This window comes from Herpailurus yagouaroundi, unplaced genomic scaffold, assembly GCF_014898765.1.
Source record: "Herpailurus yagouaroundi ecotype Mexico unplaced genomic scaffold, PumYag 139, whole genome shotgun sequence".
NCBI classification, from domain to species: domain Eukaryota; kingdom Metazoa; phylum Chordata; class Mammalia; order Carnivora; family Felidae; genus Herpailurus; species Herpailurus yagouaroundi.
In genome coordinates this window covers 76897401-76905457 of record NW_024412394.1, presented here as the reverse complement: position 1 = coordinate 76905457, position 8057 = coordinate 76897401, and the positions used below count along the sequence as shown (strand labels likewise).

At 36.4% G+C, this 8057-nt stretch overlaps 1 non-coding gene across 1 annotated transcript; it reads left to right on the top strand.

Annotated features, from left to right (window-relative positions):
* The first annotated feature begins 3350 nt into the window (after window positions 1-3350).
* On the top strand, window positions 3351-3481 carry LOC121030126 (small nucleolar RNA SNORA72). The gene has a single exon (XR_005790070.1). It is a non-coding gene; the product is annotated as a small nucleolar RNA SNORA72 (small nucleolar RNA).
* Window positions 3482-8057: the final 4576 nt, after the last annotated feature.

Sequence of the window (8057 nt, the reverse complement as noted above, 5' to 3'; positions counted from 1 at the left end):
AAATGGAAACTATTACACTGGATTTGGAATTAAACATGCCATGACAGCAGACCAGACGACCGTTGTACCACAACCTCCCCTTGTGATATGAGACATACTGTTCTTAGATCTTCATGATCTATAAACAAAAAAAGAATCCCCAATGTAATTTAACCTTCACAAATTGCATATAATTGAACAATCCTCAAAAAACTCAGCAAATCATTTTTAAAGTAGCTAAATCTATTTGTAGTTTATTAAAATATTTTTATGAAGTAGCACCATTTTAGAATAGTAACAGAGAAAGTCAGTATGTAGCCCATGAAATAAAAGATTTTCTGAAGGGAAACTATTCCCCAACTTGCCTTCTCAATAAGGTTTTACATCATGGGAATATTCTTTGCAAAATGTTTCCATCAACATCTGTGAGTGGAAATTTTGCTAACCATTTTATGTTTTGCATCTTATTTAATATTTAAAACAGCCTAACAAAGTAGGTATTATACGTTATAAATAATCTCCAGCTTTACAAATAACAAAATTAAAGTTGAGAAAGATTAAGTTTTCTGCGTAGGCAGATCCAGGACTGGAAGCCAGTCCACCTAATTACAAAGAACTTTCCTTAACCCACCTCTCTCTGTGATGTTCATAGTCAGGTAACTATTTCATACATTAAATATATAGAACACCCTGATGTTCCTATTTAAATCATACAGTAGCCATGGAAGCTTTAAAAGGAAGTATGTATTCTCAGTAAGGTTCCCCTATTTTACTTTAGCAAGCTTCTTATGACAAGAAAACATCCCTTCATTCACTTTGACCTGTAACTAACCTCCACTCTTCAATTGGAAGTCAAAAGACCATGGCATCTCATGATTTCGTCTTCTCTTCAGACATTTCTGCTGCCTCATCAAGGCCTTTACAAATGGAACTTAAGTATGATTAACTATAGTACAAGTTAAACCTCAAATAAAAACCAACAGGGCATATATGAATGACAAAGCAAGCCAGCTCTAAAGCCCAAGACAGCTTTACCAGAAAACTGGTAGATAACCATTCTGCAATTTTGGATTTTGCATAAATTAATTTTCATTCAAAATTCAATAAAAGGGAGAAGAAATCATATGACTAATTTGGCCTTCAGTACAGAAGTTGGAAGTGGTATGCCTGAAGGAGTCTAGAAGGACATCCTATCAATCAATCCACAATTATTTATTGAATATTTTCCACCACTACCATTGTGCCACATGCTTAGAATCTCAACCACAGAGTTATCAATTGGGGTTAAATCATGACCAGAAAACGAGTATAAAAGTGAACAAGTATAACTATGAACATATATCACTTGGATGTCAGTAACTCCTTGGTGACTATCATTACAGTAGCATAATATAACGCAGAGTCCCAAGGGGATAGAATGAAATGTAAATTATGACTCATTCTGGAGAAGTCACATCAATGGAGTGAAGCTCTGAAGGACCAAAGATGCACCAGACCTGTGGGGCTTAGTTCCAGAAGATAACATCATTGTATGGTACTGGACACTAAGAAAGTGAAATAAAGGAGAGTGTTAAGAAAGAATATTAGGGCCACTCATCAAGCTTACCTACAGCTAGTGAGTGCTTTTTGTCCTCCACTTGTCTATGTAAGTTGATGACCTTTTACAAGGAAAATGCAATCTGGCATTTAAAGCTAAGACCTCACATGTAGAAAAGAGTCCCTCCCCACACAATATTGGAAAAAAATCACAGAGGTCTATTACATAAAACTGGCATCATTATACATAATTAGAGCTCTTGTTCAAAGAGAATTACAAAGGGACAAGCACAGATTTTTCTGGTATCTCTCTCATTGGCAGAGTGCTCATCTTGTAACAAAGCATGTCCTCCATCCTGTGGTATGCTAAGTGTTTAACTGGTTCTCCAAGGGGTGAAAAAAGTTTATTACAAAATGTACTACCTTAAGAACATTTAGCTCCCAATTTACAAATAGTTATAAAATATGTGATAACCATCACTATAAATTCCATACCAATGACTTTAGTGTGACTTGTTGTTTCTTATAAAATCCATTATCAGTTTTTTCTTTTCATCCTATGCCCAACAATAGTGCCACAAAGGTAAACTATGTTTAAATGCTTGATTATGATCTTATTCCAAAAAGAAATCTCTCATGTTATTGACAAAGAAGTAGAGTTCTGACATAAATGTTAGTTGATATTTTCTTTTACATTATAGAGTGAGTCTAAAGTGAAATAACAAAACGTTTGTCAGACTTCATTCAGTTTTCACTGACATGAGCAATTTCTTTGCTGAATCAGATAGTAGTTTCAAATACTAGACAAATATTTTCTCCATTTTACGAGCTATTCACAATGTAACAGCTACAGACACATTTTTAAATTTAATCTGCATTAACATTTTCTCCATTTTTTTTAAAGTCCAGACAATGAACAAAACAACAACTGTAGCATTTGTCATTTTCATGGTGTAAATACTTCCATCGTGGTTGGTTCTGGACTACCAATGCAGGACAGGGAAAAGCAGGTAACATGACAGTATTTCCACCATACAGACACCACGGATGTAAATAATATCAAAAGCATAGATAATAGTAAACCACTGTAAAATAAGTAGGAAGTGACAAGTCCAGGACTTACTACCTTTGTTTTTAACATAATGTTCAATTACAAGTTTATGTAAATTAATTTTTGATAATCGCTATTTAACAAAAAGCAAAATTGCTGTAAATTTAACAATGGGCTCTTTTGAACCTGTGTGAACTGGCTTCACGATGTCACTGCCTCTATCCATCCTAACTACCAGAACAGTATGCCTCCCTTCTTACTCTTTCTAGATACGTTTCTTCAGTTGCAGAACTGTTTTGGAAATTCCCTACTACTACCTCTTGGTTTTTAAAAATTATTTCCTGAACTGGAATGACATCTGAGAGATAAGTAATGGAGGTGAGGAAAGGTGGGTCAATGAACCATTAAAGACCAACTATGAGACAATGCAAACAGCTGTGGTGTGACGAGTCAGGAACCCTGGGCCTGAGACCCAGCCCTGATATCTGCCTTTTCAATTTGGAGCTTCAGACTTCTTGTCTGTAAAGTACAGTTCCTAACCACTCACCTCACTTGTATTTTGTGACAAATACATAGGAACCACTCACCTCACTTGTATTTTGTGACAAATACATAGGAAAATATTTGTGAAAGTGTATTATAATTAAAATTTATGATACAAATCATTTAATAATATGCTATTCTTTCAAATGAGTTTAATCTTTTACAACTTTTTCTTAGAAATGCCTACAAATAACACATATTATGTTTTGAACTTATGAATTTTTAATTAATTGATAAAATACTGCAATATTCTTGCTGTTCTGATTTTGTAACCATCAGGGCAAGCTCAACATTTGCTAAATTAAGACCATGCATGTGTCTCCAGACCTCGTTCTTTTCCTAGGTCTGGTTTTATAAGTGCTGGAGATAAAACCAAGTCTGACTTATACGATGCATTTTTTTGATAGAGTGAGAGAGACAGCATAAGCAGGGGAAAGAGGGGGAGGGGAGAGAGCGGGGGGAGAGAATGCTAAGCATTCTGAGCATGGTGCTCAAACCCATGACCCTGGGATCATGACCTGAGCCGAAATCAAGAGTCTGATGCTCAACTGACTGAGCCACCCAGGGGCTTTTATATGATGCATCTTACATGGGAAGTGTCTATGACTCTAAGTATCTTTGATCAACCTCAAGAACACAGCTAGTGTAATAACTTTTGAAGATAACCATGGTTAGTTTGATGATTGCCAGTTTTCATTTACTGAATTGTAAAATGATTGTGTTTTATTTTCTGATTTTAATATCATGAGAAGCATGCCAGAACAGACTGATGAAGAGTAAGTTGTGCAAAATTTTTCTCCAATAAAACGGGCCAGGGGTGCCTGGGTGGCTCAGGTGGTTAATTAAGTGTCAGACTCTTGGTTTTGGCTCAGGTCATGATCTGACAGTCATGAGATCGAGTCCCACATGGGACTCTGCTGGGCATGGAATCTAGTTGAGATTCTCTCTCTCTCTTTCTCTGCCCCTCTCCCACTTGCATGCTCGAGCTTTTCTCTCTCTCACTCTCTCTCTAAAAGCAAACAAACAAACAAACAAACAAACAAACAAACAAACAAAAACCTGGCCAGAGAACTTTTAAAAACACTGTGTTCATTTTAGTTATTCTCTTTACGTCTTTTGTTTCAACACACTTTTCTGAAGATAGGTTTAGAGAGGATGAGGCAGCTAGATGTGGTGGCAAGACTTTCATATAGTAAGAACTATACACACAAGTTTCCATGTTCCTGTTTTCGTAAAGGGAGGGCACTAAGTTCCTTTCCTGTAGTAGGCTTTTAAGAGAATTAATTTTCATAATTCCAGTCTCAGGGCATTGTTAACATTTGAAATCTTATAATGTTTCAGAGGAAGCAAGGCTCAATACCCAAAATTTAACCAGAATTACAATATATAGTCCAGTTTAAATCTACCAAATATGAGTAGCAAAGAGGATTAAATGAAGTATGTTTCTCCCACCCAAACTTCTGTCAAACTGCTGAGAAAATTTCTACTGAACTTTGATGAAGAAGGATCTTTCCTAAAGGTGTGCAGAGGTTGGGGTAGAAAAATGTACTTGGACAATTTCAGAATAATCCCAGGTCTTCAATAAATTGCCCATAGTGTGTTTTATATAATTTTTGTCCTAAAAGATACACAATGAAGTATGTTCGGTGTTGACAATTTTGGGAAACTGCATACTACACCTCTCAAGTATGTAGCATAAAATCCTTTTCCCACATCAGTTAATATGCTTTGGAAAATTCAGCAGAATGAATCTGGGAAAAATACTGATTTAGATACATCTTGATTTACAGACGTGAAGGGGGCTAGTTGCGTGTATACTGCACAGCCTGTTCTGGGCTCTAAGCAAGGCTGCAGGAATGTCAGAAATCACAACATCTTTTTTGACTTTTGCATCAATCAATCCACATAAGCAGCCTTCAATATGCTATCCAAGTATTTAATGAACCTTGAGTCAGAAAACTCTCCTCTTAACAGCTATATAACAAGCATGGGTGGGTCAAATCCCCACTTTCACAGGTGAGGGAACTGGCTTGTTTCAAGCTAACATTAGTAATTTTAGTTTGCGTCTGAAGTTAATCTAAGGTTGTGGCTATAATTTGGAAAGTGTAGCTGTAACAAACCAGAGTTTTCTTGTTAGTTGCTCAGTTATCCAATGTTTAGAATTTCTTTTTTTGATACAGGAAATTGGTTGTTATTTTAGATCTTGATTGCTACTTCATTACAATTGACAATTTGTGATTAAAGACATTTTCTGGTTTAGAAAAAATCTTGTATGTATTACAAAACAAGCAGATTTGGTTATGAGCATTTTCCATTATAGAAGATACCAAATATATCCAAGAGAGCTTGAAGGCAGGAATGACATTCAAGAAACCAGGATTTCACATCCAACTCATTAAAAAAAAAAAAAAAAAAAAAAAAAAACTTATGACACAGTTTTTGACTTCTCTGAGCCTCATTTTGCTTATCTTTCAACTGCAATGATTGAGGAATATAATATGATGTTCTTTCTAAAACTAAATTTGCCGACTATTTCCTTATAATTTTCCTAGAGGGTCCCTATAAGTATTGACTCATTTGAGTGGTTAGTTATAAAATATTACTATCATTTCTGGATTTTATATTCCTAACTCACAATAGGCCTTTACATAGGAACATACTTTGAAATAGGTCCTTTCCTTATACAGAAACAGTCCACAGCTCTTTTGTTATTATAGCTATGCAGTGGTGATTACTTTGCTTTTAGTGACTGGGGTATATAGAAGGGATATGAAAGTTGACAGAAAATTATATGAAAAGCCACCTACTCCAGATAAAAAATGAAACATCTCTGAAGGTATAAGGCAATGAAACACAAAATCTTATTTATTTAGCTATACCTTGGTGTTTTACCCTTAAGAACATACCAATTCCACGAAGATCTACAGAATGTTTGAAAATACTTCCTTTTTGTTTTTCCTTCTTTCTTTTAATACCTAACTCCAAGTCCTCCTGTTTGTAAGAGTTTCTTCCTCACCCCTAACTGATCCTCTGACCTGCCTCTTCCTCTTTATAGTTCTGCCCCCTAGACAAAGAGCTCTACAATCCACACTTCCTAGCCCATCTCAAGACATATGCTTCTAATTCAAGCAAAAGGAAAACTAAAACCAACAAAAATACAACTTTCAACAGAAATAAGAATCATTTTACATGCAAGTGAGTGTGGTAACTTCCTGGCTCCTACAGGGTCAGGTACAGAAGTGAAAATGCCACCTGAGTGACTCCTTAGATGATATGAGCCCTTCTTAGAACTTATTTATTACACAGTAAAGAAGAGTAGGATGTTCTTTCTGTAAGCCTCTACCACTGACAGTGTAGCATTTTTAGATTAAGCCATGGGAAATCTAGCATGATTTACAAATACAACAGCCCAAGAATAACAGCCTTTCTGCCATCCGTGATTGGCACTGCTATTATAGACTCTATTATAATCTTATCTCGATGTCCAACAAAGCTATTCATTCAGCAACTAAGCTCACGTCAAAGACAACGCAGAGGCTCTTTATGTGCAGAAAAATGTTTTTCAAAAACACAGTCTCATTGCTCAGACAGAACCAAGTGTGTACATGACATGGTGCAAGGTGCTTATGATAGAAGGTGGCAGGCAGGAAATGAAGTTGAAACAGAAATACCAACTGAGAAGGTGTTTAATCTCTGAGGTGTGAGGAATTACATTCTAGCACTCTCTGATATCAGGCATGAAGGGAAAAAGTAGCTAAAACATATGGGGGAAAATACACTTAAGTCCCTTTGATGTCTGTGTCGGCAAAGCACTTCAGCTTTCACATCCAGTCTTTAATAAAACAGCTGAAGTTCCTGGTTTGTAAATAAAGGAAGCTAAGAGATTGCTGAGTAGAGTCTGTTGTACACATAAAAATGAAACCTCACTTCAACGTATGCCTGAAACCACTCATCTCAATATTCATGCACACATATACGTATACACACCTCTTAGAACTATCTTATACCTCCATTCCTGCTTTTCATAGGCCTGTAATTTTAAATTAATTTTTATCATGGAAAACTAATGAATTCCTACAAGTGCATATATTCAAAATTTTGAGGAAAGTTGGATACCCCTCTTTTCCCACAAGGCAGGAAACTGAAGGCAAAAAGCACTGTGGTGATAAGGCCAAATCCATGTGACTCTCCACATGGAATGATCAATAAAACATGTAACTGACTTTTCAGCAGGAGTAAGGGGCAGATACAATAGCAGCAAACAAAAAAGGAGATTTTGCCAGTGATGCAGAGCCTCAAAATCCATAAGAGCAGGAAAGACCTCTTAGAGATTAAACATGAGGCAGATAAATTTTAACACCAAGAGAATCCAAACCACACCCACACTGGTCTTCCCAGTGGATTATGCTGATGATCCATATAGCACAGATTTGTAGACAGCAATTCCTTCTCCAACTCCACCCTCACCAATGATGCACAAGTGAGTTTCCACACTTCTCTGGACCTACTACTGACACCATCTCCTACCAAGAGCTAATGGGTGAAACTTAGAAAGCATGCAAAGAAATTTGTACTCCTTAAGCAGGTCTATTCCATTCACCCAAGACAGTTGCACAGAATTCCAGAAACTAAGAATTGGCACTGAAATCTGAGATGGCCTGAATACAGTTCTACCCAAAAAAGAATCCTCTCAATTGCCCTTCAGTCTGTGGTGATGTCTCTGCTTTAGTATCTTCCAGATGCATGCATTCTCAACAGACATACAGATATGATGATGGTTCAAATTCAGGCCACTATAAATTTTAATGAAATCTATCTCACCTTGAGTTGTGATCTGGTCCCCCGTGGGGGACAACCAACAGATTCTGCCAGGTTCTTGGAAGAGAGAGAGAAAGAGGTATTTTGTAAGAGATCATTGGTTAATTATTTTAGTTTTTTGTTCTAGAAA